The sequence below is a fragment of the Heterodontus francisci genome, chromosome 35, assembly GCF_036365525.1.
Source record: "Heterodontus francisci isolate sHetFra1 chromosome 35, sHetFra1.hap1, whole genome shotgun sequence".
NCBI classification, from domain to species: Eukaryota; Metazoa; Chordata; class Chondrichthyes; order Heterodontiformes; family Heterodontidae; genus Heterodontus; species Heterodontus francisci.
The window spans coordinates 26,446,746-26,463,032 of record NC_090405.1 but is presented as its reverse complement, the minus strand read 5'-3'; the positions used below and the strand labels follow the sequence as shown (position 1 = coordinate 26,463,032).

At 42.0% G+C, this 16,287-nt stretch overlaps 2 non-coding genes across 2 annotated transcripts; both read left to right on the top strand.

Annotated features, from left to right (window-relative positions):
- Positions 1 to 9,748: 9,748 nt before the first annotated feature.
- Positions 9,749 to 9,821, top strand: trnaf-gaa (transfer RNA phenylalanine (anticodon GAA)). The gene has a single exon. It is a non-coding gene; the product is annotated as a tRNA-Phe (tRNA).
- Positions 9,822 to 14,358: 4,537 nt separating this feature from the next.
- Positions 14,359 to 14,431, top strand: trnaf-gaa (transfer RNA phenylalanine (anticodon GAA)). Its single transcript has one exon. It is a non-coding gene; the product is annotated as a tRNA-Phe (tRNA).
- The last annotated feature ends 1,856 nt before the right edge of the window (positions 14,432 to 16,287 follow it).

Genomic DNA, 16,287 nt, shown 5'->3' with positions numbered 1-16,287 from the left:
GAGCAGATTTCCTTTGCTTGAGTCTGCAACATGGAACTCAGTCTGACATGTGGACCCATGGGAGGATTTGAATGCCATCCCTGCGTTGGAGTTGCATCCATCCAATAAGAGACCGAGTAGAAGTGACAGTTCTGTCAGTCGAATATGAGACTTTTAATGGCAGGGTTGTGAGTTTGAGTGCCATTCTGTTTTTCCCTTTTTTAAGGCTTCATGAGCAGAGAGTACAGGGAGTGTTTGAAATGAGCAAGTCTCGCTTTGATTCAGGACTCTTACCTCTCAGCAGCATCTCACTATGAAAGATTGAATTTGATCTCATTTCATTCTCAGCTCGGGGTCTGTGCGGCTCAATGGCACTTCTGGCTGTCTCCCGCTTCACAATCCATCAGTACTGAAAAAGCAATGGGGAATATTACTCACATGTTGTGTTCTTTAATTTTTTGGAAAACTTGAATGTATGTATTTTCTTCCAAAACAAGGACACCAAGCTGCTGTTAATGTAGTGCTGAAATAGCTCAGTTGGGAGAGCGTTAGACTGAAGATCTAAAGGTCCCTCGTTCAACCCTGGGTTTCAGCAATTTCACTTCTTTATGTGTCCCTTGCCTTGGATCTGATTTTCCAGTTGCACAATTTACTTTGAGATTATTTACCAAGCACCAGTGGATTGAATTTGAGAAACAACACAGAATCATTTACAACATAGAAGGTGGTCATTTGGCCTATCACGTCCATGCTGGCTCTCCCCGTAACAATCTAGTCAGTTCCACTCACCAGATCGATCCCTTTCCTCCTGCAAGTTTCTTTCCTTCAAGTATCCATCCAATTTCCTTTTCAAATCATTGATTGTCTCTGCTTCCACCACACTCGTGGGCCAAGACATTACCACCCACAACATAAAAAATTCCACCTCATCAAGGATGGGAAATACTTACATCTTCTATATTTGCTTATTCTCTATTTCTATGAGAATAGACTGGCAGTCAACATGAAAGGAAACCCAAAAATCTTCGAGCAGCATGTAAATGATAAGTGGGTAGTAAGAGGTTGAGTCGGGCCTATTAGGGACAAAAAGGATAATATAAGCTTAGAGGTGCAGGGCAATGTTAATCTACTTAATGAGTACTTTGCATCAGTGATCACTAAGGAAGTGGAATTTGACAAAATATCAGTTGAGGTGAAGAAAGTAGAGGCAATGGAGAGAGCACAAATTAGGAGAGGGAGGTACTAAAAAGGCTGGCTGTGCTTAGGGAAGATAAATCACCTGGTCCGGATGGCTCACATCCCAGGTTGCGAAAGGAATTGCGGATGCAGACAACGGAAGGGCTTGCTATAATCTTCCAATCTTCCCTGGATACGGGGGAGGTGCCAGAGGATTAAACAGTGGCAAATGCGACACCCTTATTCAAGAAAGGGTGTAAGGACAGTCCGGGTAACTACAGGCTAGTTAGATTAACAGCAGCGGTGGGTAAGGTTTTAGAAAGAATAATCAGGGTAAAAAATCAACAGTCACTTGGAGAGGTTCGAGTTAATTAAGGAGAGTGAGCATGGATTTATAAATGGGAGTTCATGCTTGACTAATCTAACTGCATTTTTTGATGAACTAACAGAGCAGGTTGATGAAGGGAATGCAGTGGATGTTGTTTATGTGGATTTTAAGGAAGCGTTTGACAAGGTACCACATAAAAGGGCGGTTAACAAAATTGAGGTTCGTGGTATAGGAGGGTCAGTGTCCAATTGGATAGAAAATTGGTTAAAGGACAGAAAACAGCGAGTCTAATTAAATGGTTCTTTGTCAGACTGGAGGATAGTCGACAGTGGTGTTCCCCAAGGGTCAGTGCTAGAACCACTGCTTTTTTTACTCAAGGTAATTGACTTGGATCTTGGAATACAGAGTAGAATCTCAAAATATGCCGATGACACCAAACTTGGAGGAGTGGCAAACAGTGAGGATGATATGAACTGCCTGCAACAGGACAGTGATAGGCCAGCAGAATGGGCAGACAGGTGGCAGATGGAATTTAATAGTGACAAGTGTGAGGTGATGTATTTTGGCATAAGGAATAGGGAGAGGCAATATATACTTAATGGCACAGTTCTAAAGAGTGTACTGGAATAGAGGGACTTGGGGTTCATGTGCACCGATCTTTGAAGGTGGCAAGACATATTGCGAGAGTGGTTAGCAAAGCATATGGGATCTTGGGCTTTATAAATAGAGGCGTTGAGTACAAAAGCAGGGAAGTTATGCTGAACCATTATAAAACTCTGGTTCGGCCCCAATTGGAGTGTTGCTTCCAGTTCTGCTCAGCAGACTTTAGAAAGAATGTGAGGGTCCTTGAGAGGACGCAAAGGTGATTTACCAGAATGGATCCAGGGATGGGGGATTTTAGTTACAAGGTTAGGTTGGAAAAGCTAGGATTATTCTGCCTATATCAAAGGAGATTGAGTGGAGAATTGATAGAGGAGTATAACACCTCGAGAGAACAGGCCATCCTAGACTGGGTATTGTGTAATGAGAAAGGATTAGTTAACAATCTTGTTGTGTGGGGTCCCTTGGGGAAGTGCGCCCATAATATGATAAAATTCTTCATTAAGATGGAGAGTGAGAGAGTTGATTCCGTGACTCGGGTCCTGAATCTAAATAAAGGAAACTATGAAGGTATGAGGCGGGAGTTGGCGATGATAGATTGGGGAACGTTACTTAAAGGGTTGACAGTGGATAGGCAATGGCTAGCATTTAAAGAGCGCATGGGTTAATTACAACAATTGTTCATTCCTGTCTGTGCAAAAGTAAAACAGGAAGGGTGGCTCAACTGTGGCTTACAAAAGAAATTAAGGAAAGTATTAGATCCAAGGAGGAGAAATATAAAATGGCCAGAACAAGCAGCAAACCTGAAGATTGTGAGCAGTTTGGAATTTAGCAGAGGAGGACAAAAGGATTGATTAAGAAGGGGGAAATAGAGTATGAGAGTAAGCTAGCAGAGAACATAAAAACTGACTGTAAAAGCTTCTATAGATATGTGCAGAGAAAAAGATTAGTGAAGACAAATGTGGGTCCCTTACAGTCAGAAACGGGGGAATTTATAATGGGGAACAAAGAAATGGCAGACCAATTAAATACATACTTTGGATCTGTCTTCACAAAGGAGGATACAAATTATCTCCCAGAAATGTTGGGGAACATAGGGTCTAGTGAGAAGGAGGAACTGTATGAAATCAGTATTAGTAGGGAATGTTTGGGAAATTGATGGGATTGAAGGCCGATAAATCCCCAGGGCCTGATAATCTACATCCCAGAGTAATTAAGGAAGTGGCCCTTGAAATAGCAGATGCATTTCTGGTCTTTTTTCAAAATTCTATCGACTCTGGAACAGTTCCAATGGATTGGATGGTAGTTAATGTAACTCCATTATTTAAAAAAAGAGGCAGAAAGAAAACAGCGAATTATATACCGGTTAGCCTGACATCAGTCGTGGGGAAAATGCTGGAGTCCATTATAAAAGATGTAATAGCAGAGTGCAATAATAACTCGTCTCCACTCCTAGTATTTCTAAATCCCACACATTCACTATAATGTGAACAATTATTTCCTGTTGTGTCTCTCTCAGATTTGTAAACTTCACTGTATTGGAGTGAGGTGACATCTACTGGCGGGAAGCAAGAACTGCAATCAAGCAGCAGAAACTCCACAGTCTGTCAGGGTTAAAGAAACATTGCAATGTGAGGAAACAGCAGAGTGGTTTGACTGGGTAGATGGAGACATGATTCCACTTGTGGTGGTGTCTGAAGCAAAGGCCAGAAATACAAAATTGTCATTAATAAAAGAAATGAGGAATTCATGAAAAATGTAGTAACGTAGTGAATGGTTAGAATGTGGATAGAATAGAAAGTGAGATTGGATGGACAGACGCAGTCTGAAAGGATGGCTGAAACAAAAGGTGAGTGCCCTGAAACGTTAACTGTGTTTCTCACAGCACAGATGCTGCCAGAGCTGAACATTTCCAGCACTTTCTGTTTTTATTTCAGCATTTGCAGGATGTTGCTTTGATCTGAAAAAAAATGGATGATTGGCTGGGGGGTTCCAGTGAAATTCCACAGCAGCTAATAAAGCCTGACCTGTCAGTGGCTCGTTGGTCTAGGGGTATGATTCTCGCTTAGGGAGTATGGTTAATTAACATGCGAGAGATCCTGCGTTCAAGTCCTGGACGAGCCCTGGTCTGCTGGCATTTTTAGATTAAGGTTATCTATTGGTTTCAGCCTTGCAGAAGGTGGAATTGACTTCCATACGGAGCTGGCTTGAGGACCAGACAACTGGATTCAAAGAGCTTGTCGACAAAATTGCAATTAACTAAATGTACAGATGGCCAAGTGGGAATATAAAGTTGTTGCTGTAATTGTGACCTGACTCCAAAAACAACAGGACTGGGTTCTGGACTGGAATGGAATGGAATTCTTCAGTGTTTCTGTTGTTTGGCTTGCATTGACTCATCAATTTTCTTGTTTTTCACTTTGTCGATGCCTTTGAATAATTGTGGATCCTTCTTCAGGGTGTCTCCTTTCACCAGGTAGTTCTGACCTCCGATGATGTTGATTGTAATCAGCTTCAATTCGCTGATAGTTTTGGAAGTGAGCAGATTTCCTTTGCTTGAGTCTGCAACATGGAACTCAGTCTGACATGTGGACCCATGGGAGGATTTGAATGCCATCCCTGCGTTGGAGTTGCATCCATCCAATAAGAGACCGAGTAGAAGTGACAGTTCTGTCAGTCGAATATGAGACTTTTAATGGCAGGGTTGTGAGTTTGAGTGCCATTCTGTTTTTCCCTTTTTTAAGGCTTCATGAGCAGAGAGTACAGGGAGTGTTTGAAATGAGCAAGTCTCGCTTTGATTCAGGACTCTTACCTCTCAGCAGCATCTCACTATGAAAGATTGAATTTGATCTCATTTCATTCTCAGCTCGGGGTCTGTGCGGCTCAATGGCACTTCTGGCTGTCTCCCGCTTCACAATCCATCAGTACTGAAAAAGCAATGGGGAATATTACTCACATGTTGTGTTCTTTAATTTTTTGGAAAACTTGAATGTATGTATTTTCTTCCAAAACAAGGACACCAAGCTGCTGTTAATGTAGTGCTGAAATAGCTCAGTTGGGAGAGCGTTAGACTGAAGATCTAAAGGTCCCTCGTTCAACCCTGGGTTTCAGCAATTTCACTTCTTTATGTGTCCCTTGCCTTGGATCTGATTTTCCAGTTGCACAATTTACTTTGAGATTATTTACCAAGCACCAGTGGATTGAATTTGAGAAACAACACAGAATCATTTACAACATAGAAGGTGGTCATTTGGCCTATCACGTCCATGCTGGCTCTCCCCGTAACAATCTAGTCAGTTCCACTCACCAGATCGATCCCTTTCCTCCTGCAAGTTTCTTTCCTTCAAGTATCCATCCAATTTCCTTTTCAAATCATTGATTGTCTCTGCTTCCACCACACTCGTGGGCCAAGACATTACCACCCACAACATAAAAAATTCCACCTCATCAAGGATGGGAAATACTTACATCTTCTATATTTGCTTATTCTCTATTTCTATGAGAATAGACTGGCAGTCAACATGAAAGGAAACCCAAAAATCTTCGAGCAGCATGTAAATGATAAGTGGGTAGTAAGAGGTTGAGTCGGGCCTATTAGGGACAAAAAGGATAATATAAGCTTAGAGGTGCAGGGCAATGTTAATCTACTTAATGAGTACTTTGCATCAGTGATCACTAAGGAAGTGGAATTTGACAAAATATCAGTTGAGGTGAAGAAAGTAGAGGCAATGGAGAGAGCACAAATTAGGAGAGGGAGGTACTAAAAAGGCTGGCTGTGCTTAGGGAAGATAAATCACCTGGTCCGGATGGCTCACATCCCAGGTTGCGAAAGGAATTGCGGATGCAGACAACGGAAGGGCTTGCTATAATCTTCCAATCTTCCCTGGATACGGGGGAGGTGCCAGAGGATTAAACAGTGGCAAATGCGACACCCTTATTCAAGAAAGGGTGTAAGGACAGTCCGGGTAACTACAGGCTAGTTAGATTAACAGCAGCGGTGGGTAAGGTTTTAGAAAGAATAATCAGGGTAAAAAATCAACAGTCACTTGGAGAGGTTCGAGTTAATTAAGGAGAGTGAGCATGGATTTATAAATGGGAGTTCATGCTTGACTAATCTAACTGCATTTTTTGATGAACTAACAGAGCAGGTTGATGAAGGGAATGCAGTGGATGTTGTTTATGTGGATTTTAAGGAAGCGTTTGACAAGGTACCACATAAAAGGGCGGTTAACAAAATTGAGGTTCGTGGTATAGGAGGGTCAGTGTCCAATTGGATAGAAAATTGGTTAAAGGACAGAAAACAGCGAGTCTAATTAAATGGTTCTTTGTCAGACTGGAGGATAGTCGACAGTGGTGTTCCCCAAGGGTCAGTGCTAGAACCACTGCTTTTTTTACTCAAGGTAATTGACTTGGATCTTGGAATACAGAGTAGAATCTCAAAATATCCCGATGACAACAAACTTGGAGGAGCGACAAACAGTGAGGATGATATGAACTGCCTGCAACAGGACAGTGATAGGCTAGCAGAATGGGCAGACAGGTGGCAGATGGAATTTAATAGTGACAAGTGTGAGGTGATGTATTTTGGCATAAGGAATAGGGAGAGTCAATATATACTTAATGGCACAGTTCTAAAGAGTGTACTGGAATAGAGGGACTTGGGGTTCATGTGCATCAATCTTTGAAGGTGGCAAGACATATTGCGAGAGTGGTTCGCAAAGCATATGGGATCTTGGGCTTTATAAATAGAGGCATTGAGTACAAAAGCAGGGAACTTATGCTGAACCATTATAAAACTCTGATTAGGCCCCAATTGGAGTGTTGCTTCCAGTTCTGCTCAGCAGACTTTAGAAAGAATGTGAGGGTCCTTGAGAGGACGCAGAGGCGATTTACCAGAATGGATCCAGGGATGGGGGATTTTAGTTACAAGGTTAGGTTGGAAAAGCTAGGATTATTCTGCCTATATCAAAGGAGATTGAGTGGAGAATTGATAGAGGTGTAAAACACCTCTCGAGAACAGGCCATCCTGGACTGGGTATTGTGTAATGAGAAAGGATTAGTTAACAATCTTGTTGTGTGGGGTCCCTTGGGGAAGTGCGCCCATAATATGATAAAATTCTTCATTAAGATGGAGAGTGAGAGAGTTGATTCCGAGACTCGGGTCCTGAATCGAAACAAAGGAAACTATGAAGGTATGAGGCGGGAGTTGGCTATGATAGATTGGGGAACGTTACTTAAAGGGTTGACAGTAGATAGGCAATGGCTAGCATTTAAAGAGCGCATGGATGATTTACAATAATTGTTCATTCCTGTCTGTGCAAAAGTAAAACAGGAAGGGTGGCTCAACTGTGGCTTACAAAAGAAATTAAGGAAAGTATTGGATCCAAGGAGGAGAAATATAAAATGGCCAGAACAAGCAGCAAACCTGAAGATTGTGAGCAGTTTGGAATTTAGCAGAGGAGGACAAAAGGATTGATTAAGAAGAGGGAAATAGAGTATGAGAGTAAGCTAGCAGAGAACATAAAAACTGACTGTAAAAGCTTCTATAGATATGTGTCGAGAAAAAGATTAGTGAAGACAAATGTGGGCCCCTTGCAGTCAGAAACGGGGGAATTTATAATGGGGAACAAAGAAATGGCAGACCAATTAAATACATACTTTGGATCTGTCTTCACAAAGGAGGATACAAATTATCTCCCAGAAATGTTGGGGAACATAGGGTCCAGTGAGAAGGAGGAACTGTATGAAATCAGTATTAGTAGGGAATGTTTGGGAAATTGATGGGATTGAAGGCCGATAAATCCCCAGGGCCTGATAATCTACATCCCAGAGTACTTAAGGAAGTGGCCCTTGAAATAGCAGATGCATTTCTGGTCTTTTTTCAAAATTCTATCGACTCTGGAACAGTTCCAATGGATTGGACGGTAGTTAATGTAACTTCGCTATTTAAAAAAGGAGGCAGAAAGAAAACAGCGAATTAGATACCGGTTAGCCTGACATCAGTCGTGGGGAAAATGCGGGAGTCCATTATAAAAGATTTAATAGCAGAGTGCAATAATAACTCGTCTCCACTCCTCGTGTTTCTAAATCCCACACATTCACTATAATGTGAACAATTATTTCCTGTTGTGTCTCTCTCAGATTTGTAAACTTCACTGTATTGGAGTGAGGTGACATCTACTGGCTGGAAGCAAGAACTGCAATCAAGCAGCAGAAACTCCACAGTCTGTCAGGGTTAAAGAAACATTGCAATGTGAGGAAACAGCGAAGTGGTTTGATTGGGTAGATGGAGACATGATTCCACTTGTGGTGGTGTCTGAAGCAAAGGCCAGAAATACAAAATTGTCATTAATAAAAGAAATGAGGAATTCATGAAAAATGTAGTAACGTAGTGAATGATTAGAATGTGGATAGAATAGAAAGTGAGATTGGATGGACAGAAGCAGTCTGAAAGGATGGCTGAAACAAAAGGTGAGTGCCCTGAAACGTAAACTGTGTTTCTCACAGCACAGATGCTGCCAGAGCTGCTGAACATTTCCAGCACTTTCTGTTTTTATTTCAGCATTTGCAGGATGTTGCTTTGATCTGAAAAAAAATGGATGATTGGCTGGGGGGTTCCAGTGAAATTCCACAGCAGCTAATAAAGCCTGACCTGTCAGTGGCTCGTTGGTCTCGGGGTATGATTCTCGCTTAGGGAGTATGGTTAATTAACATGCGAGAGATCCGGGGTTTAAGTCCCGGACGAGCCCTGGCCTGCTGGCATTTTTAGATTAAGGTTATCTATTGGTTTCAGCCTTGCAGAAGGTGGAATTGACTTCCATACGGAGCTGGCTTGAGGACCAGACAACTGGATTCAAAGAGCTTGTCGACAAAATTGCAATTAACTAAATGTACAGATAGCCAAGTGGGAATATAAAGTTGTTGCTGTAATTGTGACCTGACTCCAAAAACAACAGGACTGGATTCTGGACTGGAATGGAATGGAATTCTTCAGTGTTTCTGTTGTTTGGCTTGCATTGACTCATCGATTTTCTTATTTTTCACTTTGTCGATGCCTTTGAATAATTGTGGATCCTTCTTCAGGGTGTCTCCTTTCACCAGGTAGTTCTGACCTCCGATGATGTTGATTGTAATCAGCTTCAATTCGCTGATAGTTTTGGAAGTGAGCAGATTTCCTTTGCTTGAGTCTACAACATGGAACTCAGTCTGACATGTGGACCCATGGGAGGATTTGAATGCCATCCCTGCGTTGGAGTTGCATCCATCCAATAAGAGACCGAGTCGAAGTGACAGTTCTGTCAGTCGAATATGAGACTTTTAATGGCAGGGTTGTGAGTTTGAGTGCCATTCTGTTTTTCCCTTTTTTAAGGCTTCATGAGCAGAGAGTACAGGGAGTGTTTGAAATGAGCAAGTCTCGCTTTGATTCAGGACTCTTACCTCTCAGCAGCATCTCACTATGAAAGATTGAATTTGATCTCATTTCATTCTCAGCTCGGGGTCTGTGCGGCTCAGTGGCACTTCTGGCTGTCTCCCGCTTCACAATCCATCAGTACTGAGAAAGCAATGGGGAATATTACTCACATGTTGTGTTCTTTAATTTTTTGGAAAACTTGAATGTATGTATTTTCTTCCAAAACAAGGACACCAAGCCACTGTTAACGTAGGGCTGAAATAGCTCAGTTGGGAGAGCATTAGACTGAAAATCTAAACGTCCCTTGTTCAATCCCGGGTTTCAGCAATTTCGCTTCCTTGTGTGTCCCTTGCCTTGGTTCTGATTTTCCAGTTGCACAATTTACTTTGAGATTATTTACCAAGCACCAGTGGATTGAATTTGAGAAACAACACAGAATCATTTACAACATAGAAGGTGGTCATTTGGCCTATCACGTCCATGCTGGCTCTCCCCGGAGCAATCTAGTCAGTTCCACTCACCAGCTCGATCCCTTTCCTCCTGCAAGTTTCTTTCCTTCAAGTATCCATCCAATTTCCTTTTCAAATCATTGATTGTCTCTGCTTCCACCACACTCGTGGGCCAAGACATTACTACCCACAGCATAAAAAATTCCACCTCATCAAGGATGGGAAATACTTACATCTTCTATATTTGCTTATTCTCTATTTCTATGAGAATAGACTGGCAGTCAACATGAAAGGAAACCCAAAAATCTTCGAGCAGCATGTAAATGATAAGTGGGTAGTAAGAGGTTGAGTCGGGCCTATTAGGGACAAAAAGGATAATCTAAGCTTAGAGGTGCAGGGCAATGTTAATCTACTTAATGAGTACTTTGCATCAGTGATCACTAAGGAAGTGGAATTTGACAAAATATCAGTTGAAGTGAAGAAAGTAGAGGCAATGGAGAGAGTACAAATTAGGAGAGGGAGGTACTAAAAAGGCTGGCTGTGCTTAGGGAAGATAAATCACCTGGTCCGGATGGCTCACATCCCAGGTTGCGAAAGGAAATGCGGATGCAGATAACGGAAGGGCTTGCTATAATCTTCCAATCTTCCCTGGATACGGGGGAGGTGCCAGAGGATTAAACAGTGGCAAATGCGACACCCTTATTCAAGAAAGGGTGTAAGGACAGTCCGGGTAACTACAGGCTAGTTAGATTAACAGCAGCGGTGGGTCAGGTTTTAGAAAGAATAATCAGGGTAAAAAATCAACAGTCACTTGGAGAGCTTCGAGTTAATTAAGGAGAGTGAGCATGGATTTATAAATGGGAGTTCATGCTTGACTAATCTAACTGCATTTTTTGATGAACTAACAGAGCAGCTTGATGAAGGGAATGCAGTGGATGTTGTTTATATGGATTTTAAGGAAGCGTTTGACAAGGTACCACATAAAAGGGCGGTTAACAAAATTGAGGTTCGTGGTATAGGAGGGTCAGTGTCCAATTGGATAGAAAATTGGTTTAAGGACAGAAAACAGCGAGTCTTATTAAATGGTTCTTTGTCAGACTGGAGGATAGTCGACAGTGGTGTTCCCCAAGTGTCAGTGCTAGAACCACTGTTTTTTTTGCTCAAGGTAAGTGACTTGGATCTTGGAATACAGAGTAGAATCTCAAAATATGCCAATGACACCAAACCTGGAGGAGCGGCAAACAGTGAAGATGATATGAACTGCCTGCAACAGGACAATGATAGGCTAGCAGAATGGGCAGACAGGTGGCAGATGGAATTTAATAGTGACAAGTGTGAGGTGATGTATTTTGGCATAAGGAATAGGGAGAGGCAATATATACTTAATGGCACAGCTCTAAAGAGTGTGCTGGAATAGAGGGACTTGGGGTTCATGTGCATCAATCTTTGAAGGAGGCAAGTCATATTGCGAGAGTGGTTCGCAAAGCATATGGGATCTTGGGCTTTATAAATAGAGGCATTGAGTACAAAAGCAGGGAAGTTATGCTGAACCATTATAAAACTCTGGTTAGGCCCCAATTGGAGTGTTGCTTCCAGTTCTGCTCAGCAGACTTTAGAAAGAATGTGAGGGTCCTTGAGAGGACGCAGAGGCGATTTACCAGAATGGATCCAGGGATGGGGGATTTTAGTTACAAGGTTAGGTTGGAAAAGCTAGGATTATACTGCCTTTCTCAAAGGAGATTGAGTGGAGAATTGATAGAGGTGTATAACACCTCTAGAGAACAGGCCATCCTGGACTGGGTATTGTGTAATGAGAAAGGATTAGTTAACAATCTTGTGTGGGGTACCTTGGGGAAGTGCGCCCATAATATGATAAAATTCTTCATTAAGATGGAGAGTGAGAGAGTTGATTCCGAGACTCGGGTCCTGAATCTAAACAAAGAAAACTATGAAGGTATGAGGCGGGAGTTGGCTATGATAGATTGGGGAACGTTACTTAAAGGGTTGACAGTGGATAGGCAATGGCTATCATTTAAAGAGCGCATGGATGAATTACAACAATTGTTCATTCCTGTCTGTGCAAAAGTAAAACAGGAAGGGTGGCTCAACTGTGGCTTACAAAAGAAATTAAGGGAAGTATTAGATCCAAGGAGGAGAAATATAAAATGGCCAGAACAAGCAGCAAACCTGAAGATTGTGAGCAGTTTGGAATTTAGCAGAGGAGGACAAAAGGATTGATTAAGAAGGGGGAAATAGAGTATGAGAGTAAGCTAGCAAAGAACATAAAAACTTACTGTAAAAGCTTCTATAGATATGTGTAGAGAAAAAGATTAGTGAAGACAAATGTGGGCCCTTTACAGTCAGAAACGGGGGAATTTATAATGGGGAACAAAGAAATGGCAGACCAATTAAATACATACTTTGGATCTGTCTTCACAAAGGAGGATACAAATTATCTCCCAGAAATGTTGGGGAACATAGGGTCTAGTGAGAATGAGGAACTGTATGAAATCAGTATTAGCAGGGAATGTTTGGGAAATTGATGGGATTGAAGGCCGATAAATCCCCAGGGCCTGATAATCTACATCCCAGAGTAATTAAGGAAGTGGCCCTTGAAATAGCAGATGCATTTCTGGTCTTTTTTCAAAATTCTATCGACTCTGGAACAGTTCCAATGGATTGGACGGTAGTTAATGTAACTCCACTTTTTAAAAAAAGAGGCAGAAAGAAAACAGCGAATTATATACCGGTTAGCCTGACATCAGTCGTGGGGAAAATGCTGGAGTCCATTATAAAAGATGTAATAGCAGAGTGCAATAATAACTCGTCTCCACTCCTAGTATTTCTAAATCCCACACATTCACTACAATGTGAACAATTATTTCCTGTTGTGTCTCTCTCAGATTTGTAAACTTCACTGTATTGGAGTGAGGTGACATCTACTGGCGGGAAGCAAGAACTGCAATGAAGCAGCAGAAACTCCACAGTCTGTCAGGGTTAAAGAAACATTGCAATGTGAGGATACAGCGAAGTGGTTTGATTGGGTAGATGGAGACATGATTCCACTTGTGGTGGTGTCTGAAGCAAAGGCCAGAAATACAAAATTGTCATTAATAAAAGAAATGAGGAATTCATGAAAAATCTAGCAACGTAGTGAATGGTTAGAATGTGGATAGAATAGAAAGTGAGATTGGATGGACAGAAGCAGTCTGAAAGGATGGCTGAAACAAAAGGTGAGTGCCCTGAAACGTTAACTGTGTTTCTCACAGCACAGATGCTGCCAGAGCTGCTGAACATTTCCAGCACTTTCTGTTTTTATTTCAGCATTTGCAGGATGTTGCTTTGATCTGAAAAAAAATGGATGATTGGCTGGGGTGTTCCAGTGAAATTCCACAGCAGCTAATAAAGCCTGACTTGTCAGTGGCTCGTTGGTCTAGGGGTATGATTCTCGCTTAGGGAGTATGGTTAATTAACATGCGAGAGATCCCGGGTTCAAGTCCAGGACGAGCCCTGGTCTGCTGGCATTTTTAGATTAAGGTTATCTATTGGTTTCAGCCTTGCAGAAGGTGGAATTGACTTCCATACGGAGCTGGCTTGAGGACCAGACAACTGGATTCAAAGAGCTTGTCGACAAAATTGTAATTAACTAAATGTACAGATAGCCAAGTGGGAATATAAAGTTGTTGCTGTAATTGTGACCTGACTCCAAAAACAACAGGACTGGAATGGAATGGAATTCTTCAGTGTTTCTGTTGTTTGGCTTGCATTGACTCATCGATTTTCTTGTTTTTCACTTTGTCGATGCCTTTGAATAAATGTGGATCCTTCTTCAGGGTGTCTTCTTTCTCCAGGTAGTTCTGACCTCTGATGATGTTGATTGTAATCAGCTTCAATTCGCTGATAGTTTTGGAAGTGAGCAGATTTCGTTTGCTTGAGTCTACAACATGGAACTCAGTCTGACATGTGGACCCATGGGAGGATTTGAATGCCATCCCTGCGTTGGAGTTGCATCCATCCAATAAGAGACCGAGTAGAAGTGACAGTTCTGTCAGTCGAATATGACACTTTTAATGGCAGGGTTGTGAGTTTGAGTGCCATTCTGTTTTTCCCTTTTTTAAGGCTTCATGAGCAGAGAGTACAGGGAGTGTTTGAAATGAGCAAGTCTCGCTTTGATTCAGGACTCTTACCTCTCAGCAGCATCTCACGATGAAAGATTGAATTTGATCTCATTTCATTCTCAGCTCGGGGTCTGTGCGGCTCAGTGGCACTTCTGGCTGTCTCCCGCTTCACAATCCATCAGTACTGAGAAAGCAATGGGGAATATTACTCACATGTTGTGTTCTTTAATTTTTTGGAAAACTTGAATGTATGTATTTTCTTCCACAACAAGGACACCAAGCCACTGTTAATAGAGGGCTGAAATAGCTCAGTTGGGAGAGCGTTAGACTGAAAATCTAAAGGTTCCTGGTTCAATCCCAGGTTTCAGCAATTTTGCTTCCTCATGTGTCCCTTGCCTTGGTTCTGATTTTCCAGTTGCACAATTTACTTTGAAATTATTTACCAAGCACCAGTGGATTGAATTTGAGAAACAACACAGAGTCATTTACAACATAGAAGGTGGTCATTTGGCCTATCACGTCCATGCTGGCTCTCCCCGGAGCAATCTAGTCAGTTCCATTCACCAGCTCCATCCCTTTCCTCCTGCAAGTTTCTTTCCTTCAAGTATCCATCCAATTTCCTTTTCAATCATTGATTGTCTCTGCTTCCACCACACTCGTGGGCCAAGACATTACCACCCACAACATAAAAAATTCCACCTCATCAAGGATGGGAAATACTTATATCTTCTATATTTGCTTATTCTCTATTTCTATGAGAATAGACTGGCAGTCAACATGAAAGGAAACCCAAAAATCTTCGAGCAGCATGTAAATGATAAGTGGGTAGTAAGAGGTTGAGTCGGGCCTATTAGGGACAAAAAGGATAATATAAGCTTAGAGGTGCAGGGCAATGTTAATCTACTTAATGAGTACTTTGCATCAGTGATCACTAAGGAAGTGGAATTTGACAAAATATCAGCTGAAGTGAAGAAAGTAGAGTCAATGGAGAGAGTACAAATTAGGAGAGGGAGGTACTAAAAAGGCTGGCTGTGCTTAGGGAAGATAAATCACCTGGTCCGGATGGCTCACATCCCAGGTTGCGAAAGGAAATGCGGATGCAGATAACGGAAGGGCTTGCTATAATCTTCCAATATTCCCTGGATACGGGGGAGGTGCCAGAGGATTAAACAGTGGCAAATGCGACACCCTTATTCAAGAAAGGGTGTAAGGACAGTCCGGGTAACTACAGGCTAGTTAGATTAACAGCAGCGGTGGGTAAGGTTTTAGAAAGAATAATCAGGGTAAAAAATCAACAGTCACTTGGAGAGGTTCGAGTTAATTAAGGAGAGTGAGCATGGATTTATAAATGGGAGTTCATGCTTGACTAATCTAACTGCATTTTTTGATGAACTAACAGAGCAGGTTGATGAAGGGAATGCAGTGGATGTTGTTTATATGGATTTTAAGGAAGCGTTTGACAAGGTACCACATAAAAGGGCGGTTAACAAAATTGAGGTTCGTGGCATAGGAGGGTCAGTGTCCAATTGGATAGAAAATTGGTTTAAGGACAGAAAACAGCGAGTCTTATTAAATGGTTCTTTGTCAGACTGGAGGATAGTCGACAGTGGTGTTCCCCAAGGGTCAGTGCTAGAACCACTGCTTTTTTTGCCCAAGGTAATTGACTTGGATCTTGGAATACAGAGTAGAATCTCAAAATATGCCGATGACACCAAACTTGGAGGAGCGGCAAACAGTGAGGATGATATGAACTGCCTGCAACAGGACAGTGATAGGCTAGCAGAATGGGCAGACAGGTGGCAGATGGAATTTAATAGTGACAAGTGTGAGGTGATGTAAAGGAATAGGGAGAGGCATTATATACTTAATGGCACAGTTCTAAAGAGTGTGCTGGAATAGAGGAACTTGGGGTTCATGTGCATCAATCTTTGAAGGTGGCAAGACATATTGCGAGAGTCGTTCGCAAAGCAATTGGGATCTTGGGCTTTATAAATAGAGGCATTGAGTACAAAAGCAGGGAAGTTATGCTGAACCATTATAAAACTCTGGTTAGGCCCCAATTGGAGTGTTGCTTCCAGTTCTGCTCAGCAGACTTTAGAAAGAATGTGAGGGTCCTTGAGAGGACGCAGAGGTGATTTACCAGAATGGATCCAGGGATGGGGGATTTTAGTTACAAGGTTAGGTTGGAAAAGCTAGGATTATTCTGCCTATATCAAAGGAGATTGA